Source organism: Lithobates pipiens, unplaced genomic scaffold (genome assembly GCF_037356315.1).
Source record: "Lithobates pipiens isolate NorthernLeopardFrog02 unplaced genomic scaffold, aLitPip1_a1.2 Scaffold_18, whole genome shotgun sequence".
In the NCBI taxonomy this organism is placed as follows: domain Eukaryota; kingdom Metazoa; phylum Chordata; class Amphibia; order Anura; family Ranidae; genus Lithobates; species Lithobates pipiens.
The window spans coordinates 561865333-561888773 of NW_027507758.1; the positions used below are offsets into that span (position 1 = coordinate 561865333).

Below are 23441 nucleotides of genomic sequence, written 5' to 3' on the forward strand. Positions count from 1 at the left end.
CCGGGCGGAGACGCTGATTAGCAACTTTTCACACCTGGCCTGGCCAAGGCGTCTAATCCCCTGCTGATGACCTAGATAGCAATCCACAATTTTCTAACACCTGTCCAACACCTTTGCAAGCACCTGCTGACCCTGGCATTGACCAGCAGCAAGCCAGAAGCAACAATTGCACTCATCCAGTTGCTTCTCGTTGCTGCTCTACCAGGGAAAAGCATTTGCATGAGACCGCCTCCTGGGACACGTGGACGAAAGCCGAAAAGGCTGGGACCCACTAGAGGGAGACACAGGCTGTCGAATGAATACTCGGGCTGGGAACGCTTTCCAGCAAGCTGTTTTTACGAAGGGACAGGAATGGAGCAAGGTCAGGCCTATTGCAATGGCTGGGCTGGCTGGACATGGCTAGGAAAAAAAAGGCCTCATCTTGGGCCTTGACTAGAAAGTTCTTTCATACTCGAGCTAGCTGCTTAGTCGAAATGTGTCTACTTGCTGACGTCCTAGGTTTGGCTTCTTGCAACTACTGCCACTTCACCTGCTTCTTCCTGAGCAAAAAAATATTGAGCGAGCAAGGAAGGAGGAGGAAGGGAGAAAGAAAGGCCAAGAACTGACACGAAGCAAAAAACACCAGTACACACAGGGGTTAAACGCAAGTTTATTGCAAAAATGAACAACATACAGACAGACAGCTTGTGATCAGCAAAAGTAACATTGCAAGTGAGTGAGCAAGCAAGCAAAAGGATGAGGAGAGAGGATGGAGGAGAATTTGCTGTTTGAATTCATTCTGTTTTTGGAAACTGCATAAGAGAGGGGTGCACCGGTCCTGGAGGTACTGCAATACCAGGTCGATGCGTGGAGTGGACAGAGCAAGCTCTTCTTCCATCTCCCTGTTCTAAAAATCCATTTAATATATGGTCCCCAGATAGGGGACGTATCAGATATTAAACTGATAAGAACAGATTTTTTTTTTTTTAATTCTTTTATTTAAAAGTTTCACAGATAAAATACATAGAAAACATAACTCAAAACACATATGTACAAAAAATAAAATGACATAACATTTGTAAAACATATGTGACAATAAGAAATACATTTTCAGACAAAAACAGAAATTTTTACAATATTTACATAACCCACCCACGTCCCTCCCAAAAAAACCCACCCACCTCCCTAACCCCACCCACAAAAACCAAAACACTCATAATATCAACAAAATAACAATAGCAATTTCCGTAACAATCATAAAGATAATAAGATACAAAAAAAACAATAGCAATTTCATAACAATCATAAAGATAACAAGAAAAATTACAAGAAAAATACAAAATAACAACGATAATAAGGTAATAAGAAAATTTTTCACATCATCAAAAAAAGTAACATAATCATTTCCAAAGAAAATACAATAATAACAAAAATAACAAATAACCCACTTCCACCCTTCGTGATAAACAACATCAAAACTATCCCTAATATATACTGTCCCTCCACCCTATCCCTACACAAACATACTCACTCCTAAACACTTACTCCACGCTGTCCCTTTATCACCACCTGCACTCACCCTGAAAAAACAGAAAAAGGGTTAATCATCAAAAAAAACAAAAATATCAATAACATAGACCCAAAATACACACTATATACACCATTGCTTCCATTCCCCCAATTTCCATAACTTTCGTGCATCACCCTCACCAATTTTCTTAAAATCATAATATGCATAATTAAAAATTTTCGATCGGACCATGGCCACACATTCTCTCACTTTAACAACCTCCTGCCTAAAAATCAAAATATTACGCACATCCCACAAACATTCCTTAACACAATTCACCACTATCCACAACAATCTCTCCTCATTCCTCCCTAAATTACACAAACCATATAGCACCATCTCATACGTCACCCTATCAACATCAGTCAAACCCTTAACCATCTTCTCCATCCTAAACCACACCTTCTTGGCATAGCGGCATTCCCAAAACACATGCACCACCCTCTCAATCCCTCCACACCCCGGTCTCGGGCACACCTCGCTATCCACAAATCTTCTTCTCCTCTGAAACTCCCTTGTAGGCAAACAACCATGCACCCCCATCCATGCAACATCCTTTTGTCTATTATCCACTCCCTTACAGCACACGTTCTTCCAGACTTTTTTACATTCAGCTACTCTCAAACCACCTATCCCCTCCACTTCCTCCCTTCCTTTCAACAACAGCATAACCTTCTTACTCTCACACCACACGTCACGCGTCACATCTTGCAAAACATACCTCCTCATACACCTATCAATCCTCACATAAAACCAAGGCGCAACAAAACATACAGGCTTCCTCAGATCCACATCATACAACTTATACTTCCGCAACACACTCCCACATGCATATCTCGCCATACACCCCGCAACATTCTCTTTCCCACTTAACCTCACACACATACTTACATACTTTATAACCAAAAACTTCTCAATATTCACCATACCCTTCCCACCATTCAAAACACCTTTCATAACTTTCTCCCTCTTCAACTTCTCCATCTTTGACGACCAAAAAAACGAAAAACACACTCTCACAATCTGCTTCATTACTCTATCCGGAGCCGGAAAAACATAATATAAAAATAACAAAATCGGAATCACAACAGCTTTCACAACCAACACCTTCCCATCCAATGATAAAGTCCTTAGAGACCAGAAATCCACTTTTTTCTTCACTCTCGCCAAAACATCCTGCCAACTCTCTCTCCCATACAAATCTGCATCAAACTTAACCCCTAAAACCCTCAAACCACCAACACAAAACTTCCAACCACATTGCTCAATCCCACCCCAAATTCCAAACAACTTACACTCACTTTTCCCCATATTCACACGGAAACCACTTGCCATACAAAAAATCTCAATCAAAAGTTTCACTCTCTTCAACCCCATCATATCCTTACAAATTACAGTAACATCATCCATATACCCAATCACTTTCAAAACTCTACCACCACTCCCTGGCACCTCCACCCCTCTCACACACTTGTCTTTTGCCAACATCCTCAACAAAGGTTCAATCACACAAACAAATAATACAGGCGATAACGGGCATCCCTGTCTTACTCCCGACCCAATCCCAATATCGGAAGTCATCCACCCATTCACCAACACTTGACTCACCATACCCCTATACAAAACCTTGATCCACCCAATCAAAACCTCAGGTATCCCCATCCTCCTCAACACGTTAAACATAAACTCATGCGACACCCTATCATACGCCTTCTCAAAATCCACAGCCAACACCGCCACCTCCTGCTTCCTCTCCTTACAATACCATAATACATCCCTCAGGCACACCAAACTTTCCGCAATAGACCTCCCAGGCACCGCACACACTTGCTCTTCTCCCACCAATTTCTCCACCACCGCACGCAACCTATTTGCCAACACTTTCGCCACAATCTTATAATCAACATTCAACAACGATATAGGCCTCCAATTCCTCAAATCATGCTTGTCCCCCTTTTTATAAATTAAAACAATCACACTTTTCAACATTGATTCAGGCATCCTCCCCTCTTCCAAAACCTTCATTACCATCTCATACACACAATCACCAATCACATCCCAAAACGTACAATAAAACTCAACTGGCAAACCATCACATCCAGGCGTCTTACCCTTTTTCATACTCCCAAGACATTCATCAATCTCACCCTTACTCACTTTTTCCCCTAGCATACTCTTATCCTCCACATCCAGACACATTTCAACCTGTTCCAACACTTCCTTTTCAACCCTCTCATTCCTCTTCTTCTCTGCATACAATTTGGAATAAAACTTCCAAATTTCCTCTCCCACCCTTCCTTTCCCATTCACTACCAGCCCATTCTCATCCAACACACTCGACAATTCCACCTTCCCACCATACACCTTTTTAAAGAAAAACCGCGTACACTTCTCATCCTTCTCTTTCACCACCATCCTTGCTTGAGAAATAATCTCTCTCCCCCTCCGCTCCATAAACACTCTCAACTTCCCCCTCGCTTCCACCAACTCACATCCCACATTCTCCCCCCATTCCCTCAGTTCTTCCAAATACACCAACCTCTTCAACCACCATTCATACGCCTCACGCTCCTTTTTCGCAATCTCACAACCCTTCCTCACAAAAAACCTTTTAGTCTGCACTTTCACCCATTCCCACCACTCAATTACACTCAAAAAATCATTCCTCCTCCTTTTAAACTTCTCAAACAACACAACATACTCACTCTTAACACTCTCATCTTCCAACAACTCCACATTCAACTTCCATACACCTTTACCATACATTACCTCCGAACCCATACTCACAACACATTCGATCCGGCCATGGTCCGTGAAAGGCTCCCGCCGTATGGAAAACGATTCCGGCTGTAAGTTTTTAGAAATAAAACAAAAATCAATTCTTGACTGTACACTCCCCTTGTCACTAAAATAAGAAAACCCACCACCTTCCCCCACATCCCTTAACCCAAACAAACGTAACACCTCCCCCAACTCCTTCCCAGACTTATCCACATCCCCACCACCACCTCCACCACCACACCTATCCCCACTATGCAAAATACAATTAAAATCACCCAACACAATAATAGGATCCCTCCCCCCTAAAAACAACTTAATTTTATCCAACAATTCCAACCTCCCCTTCTTATCAACAGGTGCATAAACACAGAATAACTTAAAAACAACACCCCCAAACTCCAAAAACACAAGCAAACACCGTCCCACCTCCACCTCCACCTTCCTTAACATCCTAATCTTATTATTCTTAATCAAAACACACACACCACTACTCCTACACCGACCTAACGACCACACCGCATCACCAAGGGGCCACCTTGCGGAATGCGGTTCTTCCCTCAAATTGCAGTCTTGCAGGCAAAAAACATCGGCAGCATATCCGGCCAAGATTTTAAAAATGGCTGCCCGCCTGCCAGCAGTCCCAATACTTCTGCAATTGAGGGAAGACACTCGTAAGTCCATAGAAAATTAGGAAGGGATCATATCTCTGTCATGACTTCTTTCCTTTTTTCCCGACTCTACTGCTGGACCTAGTCTTTTTAGAGCCCACCCCCTCCCCGGGACTGCCTCCCGTTTTACCCTTAGTCCTCTCCACCGTCCCCTCTGGCACCCTGCAGTACCCCATAACCTCCTGCAGATCGGAGACCTGGCCAGTGCTCACATAAGATGGAGCCAGTGAGGAGTCCGAGTCGACTGCCGCCTCAGATGGACCAGGCGTTCCAGGGTCAGGAGAGTCCGGGTAAGAGCCTATAACCTGGGAGGGAGAAGGAGACTCAGGGACTTCCAACTTCCTCTTAAGGGAAGCCTGCCCTACCTCCATCCCCTCCTCCTTCTCCTGCTCCTCACCGCTGCCCTCCGCCTCCCCCTCGGCCATGAGGTGCCCAGGGACACTCTCCTCTGGCACAGGAGAGGCCTCTACGGTGTCCACAGGGGAGGGGCCTGGCTCACCCTCCATAGGTGGGCAGGCATCAGCCCGCACCACCACTTCCTCAGGTAGCTCTGCGGCCCGCCCCTCGGAGGTCACAGCGGTGATTGGTACAGGCCCTCTGGCCACATCCGCATAGGACAACACCTTTTTCCCCGCCGCCTCCACTGCTTTCTCTGGTGCAACCTCCGCAGTGGTCCCAGATGTTCGGGACACCTTGGGGCACTGTCTGGCGAGGTGTGTCCTACTGCCGCAGATGTGGCAGCTCTTGCTCTCCGGACATTGGCCTGCTCCATGACCCTGTTTAAAACAATTGCGGCAAGTCAGACCCGCCCCGCACTGGTCCTTGGTGTGCCCAAAGGTGAAGCACTGGCGGCAGAAGAGGGGCTGACCAGGGTACCAAAGGTAGCCGCGATTCCTCCCGATGGAGAAAGACTGAGGGGGGTGTCGGATTCCCCCTATACCTTCCGAATCAGGCCTAAATGTTACCCAAAATTTACGCTGCCCATTAAAGGTGCCGAGAACATTTGTCAGTTTCACGCCTGCTGAAACTGACTCGCAGTACCTGAACAAAAAGGCAGCGATCTCCCCATCCTGTACAAATGGATTGTACATATGCACAGTGATGGGGAGCCGCACTTTCGTCTCGCTACACAAAAACATGATCCCTTCCAGCATTTCGTCTCCTTCCTTCTCGCTCTTCCGCAGCATACATGTTTGCAGGTCCTCCTTTTTCCAGAACGTAACGTCATACATCCCAGTGGTAGGGAAACACTGCATGCAAAAAATGCTTTCTCTCGGCATCCCAAAAAAGTCCTCGATCAGCTGTTTCTGGACAAAATGCAGACCGACGTCGTTCCTCCTAGGCTCGGTTACGACCAGCCTCAAAGTGTTGGGTGCGCTAGGTGGCCCCACCATCACTCACGCCCACCAATCCCACCGCCACATAAAAATGGTAGGGAAAGGCGATCGCAACTCGTTCACTCCCGGTGGCGTCCCCCCCAATAGCAGCATGGGGTGTACCCGCAGGAAACACCCCAAGGCCGAGAGGGACTGGCACCGGTCGTTACCTAATGGCACAGACCAAGACAGAAAACTGCACTTGGTCTTAGCCAAAAGGCCGAGAAGCGATAGCCCAATTATTCTCTTTTCCAGAGCGAGCGGCGCAACGCCCGCAAGCCAGAGCTCACTGAGAGCTGCTGCTTATGGACTGCCTAGCCCCCTGTCTGCCCTTCCCCCACGTCTAGACCGGGCGGAGACGCTGATTAGCAACTTTTCACACCTGGCCTGGCCAAGGCGTCTAATCCCCTGCTGATGACCTAGATAGCAATCCACAATTTTCTAACACCTGTCCAACACCTTTGCAAGCACCTGCTGACCCTGGCATTGACCAGCAGCAAGCCAGAAGCAACAATTGCACTCATCCAGTTGCTTCTCGTTGCTGCTCTACCAGGGAAAAGCATTTGCATGAGACCGCCTCCTGGGACACGTGGACGAAAGCCGAAAAGGCTGGGACCCACTAGAGGGAGACACAGGCTGTCGAATGAATACTCGGGCTGGGAACGCTTTCCAGCAAGCTGTTTTTACGAAGGGACAGGAATGGAGCAAGGTCAGGCCTATTGCAATGGCTGGGCTGGCTGGACATGGCTAGGAAAAAAAAGGCCTCATCTTGGGCCTTGACTAGAAAGTTCTTTCATACTCGAGCTAGCTGCTTAGTCGAAATGTGTCTACTTGCTGACGTCCTAGGTTTGGCTTCTTGCAACTACTGCCACTTCACCTGCTTCTTCCTGAGCAAAAAAATATTGAGCGAGCAAGGAAGGAGGAGGAAGGGAGAAAGAAAGGCCAAGAACTGACACGAAGCAAAAAACACCAGTACACACAGGGGTTAAACGCAAGTTTATTGCAAAAATGAACAACATACAGACAGACAGCTTGTGATCAGCAAAAGTAACATTGCAAGTGAGTGAGCAAGCAAGCAAAAGGATGAGGAGAGAGGATGGAGGAGAATTTGCTGTTTGAATTCATTCTGTTTTTGGAAACTGCATAAGAGAGGGGTGCACCGGTCCTGGAGGTACTGCAATACCAGGTCGATGCGTGGAGTGGACAGAGCAAGCTCTTCTTCCATCTCCCTGTTCTAAAAATCCATTTAATATATGGTCCCCAGATAGGGGACGTATCAGATATTAAACTGATAAGAACAGATTTTTGATTGAAAATGTATACTTTATTTTTCAAGAAAATATACAAAAAACAAAATACTTTTAACAGGGTACATTCCACACTGTACTGCGACGCAGCGCATAAAATACACTACATGACAATACAGTTCCAAACATACAAATAAATTACATTCATCCTGCGGTATGATGCCTGATGTGTTGTGCAGAGTAATAATACCCCGAAACATCACATCATGCATGACGCCGCATTACCCTGAAAGCATTACCAAAAACCATTACCAAATACATGTCAAGTCATACAGTCTTTAGTCAAAGTCAAAATCAAAATGACATTTCAATGAGCAACAGGTGTGATGGGGGGGTTGGAGAAGGTGGGGAAGGGAGGGGGAGAAAGAGTTCACAGGCCCGAAGCTTTATTGAACTGCCAAAAAGGGTACATTGTGGTGGGAGGGTGGGGGGGGAAGGGTAAATCTTCAGACCTCCTCTTCCTCCTTGTTGTCCATCAGGTGATAGTCTCTGAGCAGACTGTGGGTCAGTCTGCGGCAGTCCTGGATGGACATCCTCTCCCTCTGGTGGATGAGGCGCTTTCTGGCGCACCAAACAGCGTCCTTAAAACAACACAGCACCCGCCAGGCACTATCAATGTCCTCTTGTGAGTGAGTCCCACAAAAGAGTCCGTTTAACACACCAAAGTGTGTTATAGCAGTCTGTGGAACAAAGTCTTTGAGATCAGGTTCCAGAGCCCTCAACAGGCCCTGTGCAAAGGGACACTCCCAGAAAACATGCAGAGCAGTTTCCTCCTGGGTGATGCAAAAGGGGCAGTGTCTGTATCTGCACAGGTTTCTGGCATGCATGAATGTCCTGAGTGGCAACCCCCCTTGGATTGCCATCCATGCCAGATCTTTGTGCCTGTTGGTAAGTCTCTTTGAAGAAACATTCCTCCAGACCACTTTGCAAGTGGCTGAAGGGAGGCCTGGAACAGTCTCAACAATGTCTGATGCTCTGATCAACTTGTGGATAGTTTTTGGCTTCCACAAGTCGGGCTTCACTCCATGTAGCCCCTGCTCCTTAATAAACTTGAAAGTATCCAAGTAATACCAAGGAGTGTCCCAGTTGTAGGGGATGGAGCTGTCCCATTTGTCCCATCCAAGGGACCTCCAGAGAGGCAGGAGGAAAAAACGGGACATGGAGTTACCGCCAGAGTCTACAGTTCTGTCCACCAAAGTTCTGCGGATGCAGTTACAGGCAAAGAAGACCCTCAGTAGAGTGGCGATGTCGGGCACGCCCTTACCGCCCTTGAGGGGTTCCTTGAACATAACCGCCCGCTTTACTCTGTCCATTTTGGAGCTCCAGATGAAGTGAAACACTGCCCTGGTGATGGCCTTGCAGGTGTTAACCCGGGGGGGCCAGGCCTGGGCGAGGTACTGCAACACAGGGAGAATCTCGCTGCGGAGTACCAGTGTTTTACCTTCGATGGTGAGTTCTCGGAGGCTCCAAAGTCCAAACTTCTGTCGCATCTTTGCCAGTCGTTCTTCCCAGGACTTCAGGGCTGCGCCCTCTGCTCCAAACCAGACCCCAAGGATTTTGATGAAGTCTGCTTTGACGCTGAAGGGCATAGGTGCAGAAGAAGGCAGGAACCACTTTCCGAAGAGCATGACTTCCGACTTCCCGCAGTTGACTTTTGCCCCTGAAGCTTGGCCGAAGTCCTCACACGTCTGGGCGAGTGTGTTGATGGAGTGCCGGTCGGCACAGAACACCGTCACATCATCCATGTAGAGCGAGCACTTGACCTCCCGTCTGTCCGGTCCTGGTGCGGTGATCCCTCTGATCTCTGGGTTCCGTCTGATGCTTCGGGCGAAGAGCTCTATACAACAGACAAAAAGCAGAGGTGAGAGAGGGCAGCCTTGTCTGACCCCAGACAACACTGGAAAGGGGTCAGTTTTCCAACCGTTCACCAACACCACACTACGAATTTCATTGTACATTACATTTACATATGAACAGAACATTTCCCCAAGACCGAACCTGCGCAGAGCGCTGCACATAAACTCATGGGAGACACGGTCAAAGGCCTTCTCCTGGTCAAGGCTGACCAGGGCCGCGTGCACACGGCGGCCATGAATGTACTGGACCGTGTCCCGGACAAGCGCGAGGCTGTCCGCAATCCTGCGACCAGGAATGCCACAAGTCTGATCCGGGTGGATGATCTGTCCGATGACAGATTTCAGCCTGTTGGCCAAAACCTTGGCGAGGATTTTGTAGTCCACGTTCAGAAGAGAGATCGGACGCCAGTTTTTCAGGTCCGATCTCTCCCCCTTGCGCTTATACAAAATCGTGATCATCCCCTCCCTTAGGGTCGGAGGCATTCTGCCCTCCACCACCATCTCCTCGTACAGCTCGAGCAGGTCCGGGCCTACGAGATCCCACAGCGTTACATAAAGTTCAACTGGGAGACCATCGCAGCCCGGGGTCCTGCCTTGCCTAAAGGATTTAGCGGCAGAGTGCAGCTCCTCCAACACCAAGGGGGCGTTGACGTCCGACGAACCTGCAGGATCAATTTGGTTAGAGATACCTGACAGGAACCTGTCGGCTGCCTGTGAGTCTGTTGTTTTCGGGGAGTAGAGGTTGGTGTAGTAGTCGCTGACCACTTGCATCACAGCCTCCTTTCCCTTCTGGAGTGTTCCGGTCTCGTCACGCAGCTCAGACAAGGGTGTGTGTCCTGAGTGGAGTTTCCTGAAAAAGAAAGAATTACACTTCTCACCTTTCTCAAGGTTCTCCACCTTGGCACGGAAGACAATGTGCCTGGATTCTTCCTCAACGTGCCCTTTCAGGCTCTTCTTGGTGTCCTCCAGGTCCTGCCTAACGTCCCAGCCACAGTGGTGAAGGTCCTGCAGGGACTGCAACTGACGTTGCAGTCTCCTGAGTTCCTTCTTCCTGGCACACACTTGCTGTCGTCCCCTTGCCTGAAAGAAGCTGCGTAGCTTGACTTTCACAAACTCCCACCAGTCACTTACCCTTCCGAAGAATCGCTTTTCCTCCTTCCAGGTGGCGTAGGCCTCCCGGAGTTCCCCCATCAATTCCTCATTTTCCAGCAGGGTACTATTCAGCTTCCAGGAGCCTGGTCCGCGGGCAAAGCCCTCGCCCAGGTCACCCCGAAAGTGAATAGCCCTGTGGTCAGAGAAAAAGCAGGGGATCATGGAGAAATCGCGATGCTTGACTGCTCTTGAAGTGAGCACGAAGTCGATCCTGGAACGCACTGATCCGTCGGGACGGCACCATGAGTAGTTCACGGTACCTCTCCCTATGGATCCCACGGCGTCCTGCAGGGAAGCCTCCGAGATCATCTCCTTGAGCAGCCTGGATGTAGCATCAAGTTTTGCGTACATGCTGGAGCTGCGCCCATCCTCCTCTATCGGACAGTTAAAATCACCGCCGATTACTACTGCCCTGGTGGTGACGAGTTGGGTCCGCAGGGTCTGGAAAAGTTCCAGCCGCTCATTCTTATCTGGGGGGGCGTACACGTTGATGAGCCTAATTGGCTCTCCCACCCATGAGCCGTCTATGACCAGAAGACGGCCACAGACTAGCTCATGGATGGAGTCAACCGCGAAGCGCCCACCCCTGACAAGAATGGCTACACCTGCAGACTTACAATCGCCACCCCCGGACCAGTAGGAGGGACCGAGGGTCCACTGGGAGGTCAGATGAGTGTACCTCCTCAGAGGAGGAAGTGCGCACTCCTGGAGCATGTAGACATCACTCTGCTGAGTGGCTAAAAATGTCAGTGCCGCTTGCCTTCTAGATGTATCCTTGATACTCCTCACATTAATGGAAAAGATTGAGATCTCTGCCATAATGAAAAAGGGGTATGAGGTCTAGTCGGTAAGGGACCGAACTTACCTCCCCGGAGGGGGGTCTTCCGCTGCCTCTTCTGCTTGTCCTGTGTTCTCGGACAGGCCGAGCTCCTGCAGGACAGCATCCATCATTTTCTGGGTGATGGGGACGTGGATGTCGGAGGGGAGGTCAGGCTCAGGGGTGGCCATGACCTCCTCCTCCCCCTCCACGTCCTCATCCTCCTCCCCCGCTGACTCGAGGTCCTCCACTATTGGCTCTGGTCCCTCGCTTTCGCGCCGGTCGCCAGTGGGCCTTTTAGTGGAGGAAGCGGGTTCCTCTGCTGTTGGACTACTAGGCTTCCGTTTCCGGCTTCCTGAGAGTCCACTGGTGGGGGTGGAAGGGAGGGTGGGGAAGTCCTCCAGGGAGGACAGGTCCGGGGTGGGTGGGGGGAGGGTGGGGAGGGTATCCTCCAGCACCGGGGTGGCGGGTGGGGGGGTGCTGGAGGTTGGGGCCGGGGTCCGGGCTGGGGCCTGGACAGGGGTGGGGGTAGGGGTGTGCTTACCCGTGGTCTTCTGTGGCTCTTTTTCCCTTTCCGGTGGCTTCTTCCTGGTGCTGGAGGATGGTTTGCCCTGGATCAGGGCGCCAGCATAGGACCGGGACCGCTGGGGGCAGTGTTTAAACACGTGCTCAGCCGCTCCGCAGAGGTTGCAGGCTTTGGACCTCGGACAATCCTTGGTCTCGTGGCCTGCAACCCTACAGAACCTGCAAGCAGGTTCTTTGCAGTCCTTCCCCATGTGTCCGGTGTTGCTACACCTGTTGCAGGTGAAGGGTATACCGGGGTAGAAAAGGGTGCCTGCGGAGTTGCCCAGGGAGAAGCACGGCTGCAGGTGCAGGATGTCCCCCGAAGGGTCCTTCCTGAACTTGCAGAGTACTGACCACTTACCTATCCAGAAGCCGTTGGCATCGAGGATTCGGACGGGGTCCTTCACCACGGTGCAGAACCTCTGGAGGTAAGTGGCTATATCCTTACCTGAGGTATGGGGGTTCCTCATGGCCACCGTCACCCACTTCTCGTCCCGTGTTATGGGGCAGTTCGCAGCGAACTTACGGAAGGGGGATTCAGGACCACTCGCCTTGACCATATCCCAGTATCTTCTGCAGGCCTGGAAAGACACAAAAGTTACAAAAAATGTACCTCTTGTGAAGGCCTGCACTGAAAGCGTTTCCGCTTTGCTGAACCCCTGCTCCAGGATCATCTTCTTGCCGAAGATCTCCGGGGTCATGTCGGGGACCCTTCCGTCCACCTCCTTCAGTTGCAGCACGACCGTCTGCTTCATCCAGGACTCCAAGGTAGGGAGCCCGTCTGCAGGGGGGGAAGGCTTGGCTGGTCCCGGCTGGCTGGTGCTGGCCGGGGTGGAGGTGGGGGTTGGGGCAGCAACATCCCCGGGGACCTCGGTGGAAGTGGCTGGAGCGGGGTTCTTCTTGCTGGTCTTTCTCTCGCTCTTCCCCATCGTCTTGGAGAGAGAGAAGTCGCTTCAGGTGTTCTTTCGGCGGCTTCCTTCTGGATTCCTCGACGTCTTCGCTCTGAAGCCTTTATAAAGGCTCTTGCATCTACTGCCCGAAGGTAGTAATGCGGAGGGGGGGAGGAGGGAAGACCGCAATCTCGTTCCTTGTGGGGGCTAAGCCTCTGGCCCAATAGCAGCAAGTAGGTGAAGCTGAATTTAATCAACGATCCTACAAGGCCGAGCAGAGGGTACCCCACAAGGACCTAATGGCTTGGATAGATACAAGTGGTTCTCAACGTCCTAGCTGTGAAGCAGAGACACCCCTAAGGGCTATAGTCGATACTACACTTGATCTTAGCCAAAAGGCCGAGAAGCGATAACCCAATTATTCTCTTTTCCGAGCGAGCGGCGGCCAGCCCGCAAGCCAGAGCTCACTGAGAGCTGCTGCTTATGGACTGCCTAGCCCCCTGTCTGCCCTTCCCCCACGTCTAGACCGGGCGGAGACGCTGATTAGCAACTTTTCACACCTGGCCTGGCCAAGGCGTCTAATCCCCTGCTGATGACCTAGATAGCAATCCACAATTTTCTAACACCTGTCCAACACCTTTGCAAGCACCTGCTGACCCTGGCATTGACCAGCAGCAAGCCAGAAGCAACAATTGCACTCATCCAGTTGCTTCTCGTTGCTGCTCTACCAGGGAAAAGCATTTGCATGAGACCGCCTCCTGGGACACGTGGACGAAAGCCGAAAAGGCTGGGACCCACTAGAGGGAGACACAGGCTGTCGAATGAATACTCGGGCTGGGAACGCTTTCCAGCAAGCTGTTTTTACGAAGGGACAGGAATGGAGCAAGGTCAGGCCTATTGCAATGGCTGGGCTGGCTGGACATGGCTAGGAAAAAAAAGGCCTCATCTTGGGCCTTGACTAGAAAGTTCTTTCATACTCGAGCTAGCTGCTTAGTCGAAATGTGTCTACTTGCTGACGTCCTAGGTTTGGCTTCTTGCAACTACTGCCACTTCACCTGCTTCTTCCTGAGCAAAAAAATATTGAGCGAGCAAGGAAGGAGGAGGAAGGGAGAAAGAAAGGCCAAGAACTGACACGAAGCAAAAAACACCAGTACACACAGGGGTTAAACGCAAGTTTATTGCAAAAATGAACAACATACAGACAGACAGCTTGTGATCAGCAAAAGTAACATTGCAAGTGAGTGAGCAAGCAAGCAAAAGGATGAGGAGAGAGGATGGAGGAGAATTTGCTGTTTGAATTCATTCTGTTTTTGGAAACTGCATAAGAGAGGGGTGCACCGGTCCTGGAGGTACTGCAATACCAGGTCGATGCGTGGAGTGGACAGAGCAAGCTCTTCTTCCATCTCCCTGTTCTAAAAATCCATTTAATATATGGTCCCCAGATAGGGGACGTATCAGATATTAAACTGATAAGAACAGATTTTTTTTATTTTTTTTTTTTTTTTTTTTTTCCACATCAGTTCTGAATAACTTGGTTATTTTTTATTAAACCAGGTCCTTTCGACAGATCAGATCCATCATTAGTTCAGGTACATCATCTGTGGTAAGTAGTATTATATTTTTATTTATTTATATATATATATATATATATTTTTTTTTTTTTCCCTTAATTATATTAAAATATAATTCTGTTCCAAATCTTTATGTTCCATTTCCTTATTGCTTTTAGTCTTCCTAGATATTTCACATCTCTCAGGTAATACAGGTACATTAAACTAATACTATATTTTAAACAATTTTCAACAGAAATTATCTCTCCTTTAAGGACCAAAATATTCCTACAAAACCATAAGGATTCTTTAATACAGTTTATGGTAAGCCAGACAAAATCATAATTTCCTTCTTTAATGTGTTCATTTATCCCGTATAAAATGGTTCGTGAGTCCAAAATTCTGATCCCCCCAAACCACTTTAACATTATTCCGGCCCTTCCCCACACTGATTTTGCAAAGGGACATTCGGTGAACAGATGGAAACAAGTTTCTTCTTCTAGACAGTCTACCCTTGGGCAAGAATTATTATTACTTAATCTCCGACCATATTGAAAACTTCTTGTGGGAAGACATTCTCTAACTATTCCCCAAGCTATATCTTTTTGTTTATTTGACAATCTTTTGTAACTTACATTGGCCCATGTCTTTTTAGATTTGTCATATGTAAGGTTTATTACTGGGGACATTAACTCTTTTTTCTTTATTTCTTCCAGAGTTTTTTTATGGTTTATCAAAAAATCTAAAGTCAGGTCAGAAATGTTATATTCTTTCAAGATTTTCTCCAAAATGGCATAATGCTTTGGGGGGACAAAACAATAAGGTTTATTTAAGAATAGTTTAAGAAAGGAATTCCTCTTTAGTGTAAATCCTGCCCCATATGAAAAAAAATCCCATAGAAAACCTTCTTTAAGTAACAATAAATTCATATGAAATGAGAGATATTTAATTTTCAAAAATCTGATTATGTTTACCATATTTTTACCCCCTTTTTCTTTACTTTTACATAGTTCTTCTCTTTTAATCTTATCCATTTTAGAACCCCATAAGAAATGAAAACATAATTTAGTAATTTGTTTCATTATTTGATCCTCACTGATAAAAATTACAGCAACATAAAGAATAATAGGTAGAATTATTTGCTTAATCACCAAGATTTTCCCTTCCAAAGATAAATCTCTCAGATTCCAAAGAGCGAGTTTCTTTTTCACTCTCTCCAAGAGAGTCACCCAACTTTTGTGACCATTGTTTCCATTGTCAAAGATTATCCCAAGTATTTTAATTTCTGATACAATTTTTAAATTAATTCCTAAAGTGCTACACCATTCTCCTATTAGTAGAATTTCAGATTTTTTAATATTCAATTTAAAACCTGAACCGGAACCAAAAGCTTCTGCTTCCAATAGGACGTTTTTTACAGAGACCGTATCTTGACAAAAACAGGTCACATCATCCATATATGCTAAAATTTTGAGCGGATTTTTTGTACCCGGCACCCCCACTCCCTTGATAATTTTGTTCCCCTTGATAGCACAGAGGAGAGGTTCCAGTGCACATACAAAGAGGATTGGCGAGAGGGGACATCCTTGCTTGACTCCACTTTGCAAAGTGATCTCATCAGTAAAAAAACCATTAACGGATATTTTGTTTTGACAATTTGTATATGCTACTTGAATCCATTTTATTAGGTTTGAAGGGAAACCCATTTTCTGAAGCACTTCAAAAAGAAAAGTATAGGAAACCCTATCAAAGGCCTTTTCAAAATCTAAGGATATTATAGCTAATTTACTTTTCCTAGATTTTGTATACCAGATAACATCTCTAACAATTGCTAAATTTGTAGTAATCTTTCTTCCCGGAACTGCACAAGATTGGTGTTCCCCTACCACTTTCCCAACAACCTTCCTCATCCTGTTAGCTACGAGCTTTGTAAAAATTTTATAGTCTGCGTTTAAGAGAGTAATTGGCCTCCAATTAGCCAAATCCTCTTTTTCTCCCTTTTTGTATAGGAGGGTTACCACCCCCTTGCTCCAAGACCCAGGTGCTTCAAAATGAACCATTGTGTAGTGTAATAATTCTAAAAAATCTTCTCTAATTATTTCCCAAAAATAAAAATAAAATTCAATGGGCAGACCATCTATCCCAGGAGTTTTCCCATTTTGAAAACTTTTAATTACTGTTAAGATTTCATCCCTATCTGTCTCTCTTATTAACCAAACACTTTCTTCTTCTGTGATGTTAGGTTCTATTTTATTTAGATAATGATTTTTAATTGAAATATCTATTTTTTTGGGTGAAAACAAATTTTGATAAAAATCTTTAGTGGTTTCTAGCATTTCTTCTATCTTATTTGAGCCGTTTAATTTTTCCATGTAATCTTTTTTCCCTACTATCTTTTTGAAGAAAAAATTTGTACATTTTTCGTCCTGTTCTAGTTTTTCTATTTTTGCTTGGAAAATAATATTTTTACCCCTCTCCTCTAATTGATTTTTTAGTTTCTTTTTAATTTCCTCTACTTCTTCTTCTCCCACTAAACCCTCCCTCTGAAAGAGTAACAATGTATTTAATTTCATATTTAATTCTTTGTAAAGGGACCTTTTTATTCTAGCTTTCTCCCTCCCTTTCTTTTTAAAAAAGTCCTTAGTTCTCTCTTTTAATTCATCCCACCACTTAATTATACTACGGTTTCCCCTTTCTGACTTCCATATTTTATATCTTACTCCATATTCTTTTTTAATTTCTGGGTCTTCTAATAATTTTGTATTTAATTTCCAGTTTTGTTGCTTTTTGATATTGCCTACCTCTATTTCTCCTATGAAACTTATTATTTTATGATCTGAAAAGGTGTTTAAATAAGTTTTAAATTCTTTATATTTTAAATTATCCGATATAAAGAAGTAGTCAATTCTGGAACTATTATTTCTGGAGAACCAGGTAAATTTATCCTGATCTTTACTTTCTATTTTCCAGGCATCTACAAGTTTTATATCCTCCACCAATTTTTTTAAATTAATGGCAGAATAATCTGTTTTAAGACCCTGAGCCTCTTTTTCCCTCTTCTCACCTGGCCAAATGCAATTAAAGTCACCTCCAAGAATTAAAGGTTTTTCCCCTAAAAGAAAAAATTTTAAATTTTCAAAATTCTCCCTTCTTAATTTTTCTTCTGCAGCCGCATAGATATTTATGCACCTAAAAAAGAAACCAAAGTATTCTAACTCAACTAAAAGAATTCTACCTGGAGTGATCTCTGTTACACTCTTCACAGAGATATCTCTATTTTTTATCAAGAGTCCAATGCCAGTACATTTGTTATCATTGGAACCAGACCAAACCGAATCTCCTTTCCATTCTTTTTTTAACCAAGAGTAACTTAATTCAAAATCAATTCCACATTCCTGTAAAAGAATAATGTCAAAATGGGAGTTTTCAATAAAATCATAAAAGCTAGCTCGCTTATCCTTATTTTTAAATCCCCTAACATTTAGGGAAGCAACCTTAATTTGCATATTCATTTCTTATTTAGAACAAGAACTCATTAAACCTTTTTTTCATGAGGTGCGTCTTAGAGGTGCAGGTGATAACACACCATCTTCAAACAAACCCTCATTTCCTCCAGTTGGCAGAGGCGTCAAAGATGGACCCGCCTCTTGGCCACACTGCAGTTCTGTTTCCCCCTGAGTTTCCTCTGGGTTTTCCTGAATTTCTAATGCTTGAAAAGCATTCTGCGACTCGAGGTTTTGCAGACTTTTGGCAATCGCATCCAGGCTATCCATTTCAGCTTGCCCGTCGCTTTCCATTTGTTGACCTTCACTTACCACCTCGGCAAAAGTTTTTACCTCCATTTTTTTCTTCTTTTTCTTCTTTTCCTTACCATCTCTTTTGGGAGAAACTCCCCCTCGTTTTTTAGATTCTGATGTGTCCATTTGATTTGACTCATCTTGTTTTTTTCCAAAGTCCGGGTCAGGGACCCACTTGTCTCCTTCTTTCCTGTACCCGGTTTTCTCCAACATCTGTACCACTTCTTTTGGTGTATTTATTCTCCCATCCACAAAGGGAATAGGCACTTCTTTCCCATCCTCTCCTGTTGATGCATTACTTTCTTTCCCTTTTTCTGGTGTTATATCTGTGGTATTTGCTTTACTTGTATTTGCACTATTTCCTGGTTCTTGGGTTTTTTCCTTTTCTTTCCCTTTATTTGGGCACCATCTTTTGTCATGTGTTATCTCTCCACAAATTTCACACTTCTTTCTTTTTTCACAAGTGAGAGCTGTGTGCCCAAAATCTCTGCAGATCTTACAATAGTCTGGCATGCCATTATAGAAGAGGAAACCCCTGTTTTTCCCGATAGCCACCAGAGGGGGGGGCCTCATGCAACCACCATAGGCACACACACTCCTCTTAAAAGTAACCATGAACTTACGCTTACCATTCCATATGCCAAATTCATTATGTACAGGCCCAACATATGACACAGTCTCACAATAGAGTTTCAAATGGTTTGCAATCTCATCTGCAGACACATGCGGGTTGTACATGTGTACCACTATTTGCCGTTTATATTGGCCAAACAGAGGTTGGGTCTGGATCCCTTCCATGCCTCCCACCACTTCTGGCAGTTGACACTTGTTGTAGATCCTTTCACATTCCGTAAAGGCATGGAAAGTGACATCATAAATGCCCCTCTTTTCAAAGTTTTGGAGACATTTAATCTCTTTCATATCTACCTCCAGAATTTTACCCAAAGTTTGGGTTACAAAGTGATGAAGAGAAATCCTACCGTCCACTTTGAAGCGTATGGTGTCCTTCATATAATCCTCGAGACCGAAAGACCCGGAGGAAGCCATCGTAAGGGATGTGTAGGAAACCAAAATGATGGGATGAGTAGGAGATGCTTCGGTCCCAAAAACGAATACGAAATGAGCAGCAACTCTTCCGTCCAATCAGCGACAATCAGGGATGAATACGAGATGAGTCGGAGATCCTTCCGCCCAAAAAGAAACCGGATTTAGTAGAAATTTCCTCCGTCCAATCCAACGAGATCCAAAATCTGATTATGCAAATGTCAGCATTGGGATGGAACCCAAGCTGTCGATCGGTGCTCGTAAAACTTCCGGCAGCGCTGAGCCCAATAGCAGCAAGAACCTGACCAATTAAGGAACAGGTTAACAAGGCCAAGCCCAGCTGGTGCCTTCAGTAAACCTCTTGGTTTCGATCCTAAGATCTTAGCCAAAAGGCCGAGAAGCGATAACCCAATTATTCTCTTTTCCGAGCGAGCGGCGGCCAGCCCGCAAGCCAGAGCTCACTGAGAGCTGCTGCTTATGGACTGCCTAGCCCCCTGTCTGCCCTTCCCCCACGTCTAGACCGGGCGGAGACGCTGATTAGCAACTTTTCACACCTGGCCTGGCCAAGGCGTCTAATCCCCTGCTGATGACCTAGATAGCAATCCACAATTTTCTAACACCTGTCCAACACCTTTGCAAGCACCTGCTGACCCTGGCATTGACCAGCAGCAAGCCAGAAGCAACAATTGCACTCATCCAGTTGCTTCTCGTTGCTGCTCTACCAGGGAAAAGCATTTGCATGAGACCGCCTCCTGGGACACGTGGACGAAAGCCGAAAAGGCTGGGACCCACTAGAGGGAGACACAGGCTGTCGAATGAATACTCGGGCTGGGAACGCTTTCCAGCAAGCTGTTTTTACGAAGGGACAGGAATGGAGCAAGGTCAGGCCTATTGCAATGGCTGGGCTGGCTGGACATGGCTAGGAAAAAAAAGGCCTCATCTTGGGCCTTGACTAGAAAGTTCTTTCATACTCGAGCTAGCTGCTTAGTCGAAATGTGTCTACTTGCTGACGTCCTAGGTTTGGCTTCTTGCAACTACTGCCACTTCACCTGCTTCTTCCTGAGCAAAAAAATATTGAGCGAGCAAGGAAGGAGGAGGAAGGGAGAAAGAAAGGCCAAGAACTGACACGAAGCAAAAAACACCAGTACACACAGGGGTTAAACGCAAGTTTATTGCAAAAATGAACAACATACAGACAGACAGCTTGTGATCAGCAAAAGTAACATTGCAAGTGAGTGAGCAAGCAAGCAAAAGGATGAGGAGAGAGGATGGAGGAGAATTTGCTGTTTGAATTCATTCTGTTTTTGGAAACTGCATAAGAGAGGGGTGCACCGGTCCTGGAGGTACTGCAATACCAGGTCGATGCGTGGAGTGGACAGAGCAAGCTCTTCTTCCATCTCCCTGTTCTAAAAATCCATTTAATATATGGTCCCCAGATAGGGGACGTATCAGATATTAAACTGATAAGAACAGATTTTTTTTTAATTCTTTTATTTAAAATTTCACAAATACAAAAACATTGAATACAATAACAATAAAAGCCAAACAAAAAATAAAAACATTACACAAAGCAGAATATAACAAAAATTACAATATTTACATATCCCTCCCAAAACCCTCCCCAAAGAAAACAAAATACCACCCCCAACCCAAAAAATATACAAATTCAAAGATACATAACAAAAGTCAAGAGCAAAAAGCAAAAAAACAATCAAACATAAAACAAATACAACAAAACCCACACCCACCCTTATTTATTTAGCAAAGAAAACATACTATCCCTATTACACACTGTCCCTCCACCCTATCCCTACACAAACAAAAACACTCCTATACACTTTCTCCACACTGTCCCTTAGTCACCACCTGCACTCACCCTGAAAGACAAAAAGAAAAAAAATAATTATCAAAGATATATACAATATTCACGTTATATACACCATTGCTTCCAATTATCCAATTTCCATAAAATTCTTGCATCACATTCCCCCAATTTCTTATAGTCATAATACGCGTAATTATAAATTTTTCCTCGGACCATGGCCGCACACTCTTTCACTTTAACTACCTCCTGCCTAAATACCAAAATATTCCGAACGTCCCACAAACACTCTTTAATACAATTTACAATTATCCACAACAACCTCTCTTCACTCCTCCCTAAGTCAGACAAACCATATAACACCATCTCATACGTAATTCTATCCACACCAGTTAATCCCTTCACCATCGCCTCCATTCTCCCCCACACTTTCTTCGCATAACGACACTCCCAAAACACATGCGTCACTCTCTCAATCCTCCCACATCCTCCCCTCGGACACACCTCACTATCCACAAATCTCCTCCTCCTCTGAAACTCCCTGGTAGGTAAACACCCATGCACCCCCATCCATGCAATATCCCTTTGCCTATTATCCACTCCTCTACAACCCAAACTCCTCCATACTTTCTTACATTCAGTCACACTTAAACCACCAATCCCTTCCATTTCCTCTCCTCCCTTCAACATCAACATTACTTTCTTACTCTCACACCATTTATCACGCGTCACTTCCTGCAAGCCACACCTCCTAATACACCTTTCAATCCTCACATAAAACCAAGGAGCAATAAAACATACAGGCTTCCTCAAATCCACATCACACAACTTATACTTACGCAGTATACTCCCACATGCATATCTTAACATACACCCTGCAATATTTTCTTTCCCACTTAATCTCACACACATACTTACATACTTCACCACCAAAAATCTCTCAATCCTCACCATACCCTTCCCCCCATTCATCACACCTTTCATTACTTTCTCTCTCTTCAATTTCTCCATTTGAGATGACCAGAAAAAAGAAAAACACACTCTCACAATCTGCTTCATAATTCTATCTGGAGCTGGAAAAACATAATACAAAAATAACAAAATAGGAACCACAACCGCCTTTACAATCAACACTTTCCCTTCAAAAGATAAGGTCCTTAACGACCAAAACTCAACTTTTTTCCTTACTTTCACCAACACATCCTGCCAACTCTCTCTCCCATACAAATCCATATCAAATTTAACACCTAAAACCCTCACTCCTCCCGTACAAAGCCTCCAACCACATTGCTCAGCCTCCTTCCACACTCCAAACAATTTACACTCACTTTTCCCCATATTCACACAAAAACCACTCGCCATACAAAAAATCTCAATCAACAATTTTACCCTCCTCAAACTCATCACGTCTCTACATATCACCGTAACATCGTCCATATATCCAATTACTTTCAAACTCCTACCACCACTCCCAGGTACCTCCACCCCTCTGACACACTTATCCCTCATCAACATCCGCAACAAAGGTTCAATCACACAAACAAACAGCACCGGAGACAACGGACACCCTTGCCTCACACCAGATCCAATACTTATTTCATCTGTCATCCACCCATTAACCAAAACCTTACTTACCATACCTCTATACAAACACTTAATCCACCCAATCAAAACATCAGGCACCCCCATCCTCTTTAACACTTTAAACATAAATTCATGCGACACTCTATCATACGCTTTCTCAAAATCCACAGCCAACACTGCCACCTCTTGCTTCCTCTCCTTACAAAACCATAACACATCCCTCAGACTCACCAAACTTTCAGCAATAGACCTTCCTGGCACAGCACACACTTGCTCCTCCCCAACTAATTTCTCCACCACCATACACAACCTATTTGCCAACACTTTCGCCACCACCTTGTAATCTACATTCAACAAAGATATAGGCCTCCAATTCTTTAAATCTCGCTTATCACCTTTCTTATACAACAAAACAATCACACTTTTTAACATAGACTCCGACATCCTCCCTTCTTCCAATACTTTTGCCACCAACTCATACACACAATCACCAATCACTTCCCAAAATATACGATAAAATTCAACCGGCAAGCCATCACTCCCAGGTGTCTTCCCATTCTTCATGCGTCCAACACATTCATCAACTTCACCTTTACTCACTTTCTCCCCCAACAAATTCTTATCTTCTAAGTCCAAACACATCTCCACCTGCTCCAACACTTCTCTCTCAATCCTCTCATCCCT

At 45.4% G+C, this 23441-nt stretch overlaps 3 non-coding genes and 2 pseudogenes across 3 annotated transcripts; all 5 read right to left on the reverse strand.

Annotated features, from left to right (window-relative positions):
• Positions 1-801: 801 nt before the first annotated feature.
• Positions 802-989, reverse strand: LOC143990491 (U2 spliceosomal RNA). Its single transcript, XR_013277364.1, has one exon. It is a non-coding gene; the product is annotated as a U2 spliceosomal RNA (small nuclear RNA).
• Positions 990-7523: 6534 nt separating this feature from the next.
• Positions 7524-7695, reverse strand: LOC143990464 (U2 spliceosomal RNA; annotated as a pseudogene).
• A 5524-nt stretch (positions 7696-13219) lies between these two features.
• On the reverse strand, positions 13220-13371 carry LOC143990661 (U2 spliceosomal RNA; annotated as a pseudogene).
• A 916-nt stretch (positions 13372-14287) lies between these two features.
• On the reverse strand, positions 14288-14481 carry LOC143990527 (U2 spliceosomal RNA). Its single transcript, XR_013277382.1, has one exon. It is a non-coding gene; the product is annotated as a U2 spliceosomal RNA (small nuclear RNA).
• Positions 14482-20672: 6191 nt separating this feature from the next.
• Positions 20673-20872, reverse strand: LOC143990493 (U2 spliceosomal RNA). The gene has a single exon (XR_013277366.1). It is a non-coding gene; the product is annotated as a U2 spliceosomal RNA (small nuclear RNA).
• Between the last annotated feature and the right edge of the window lie 2569 nt (positions 20873-23441).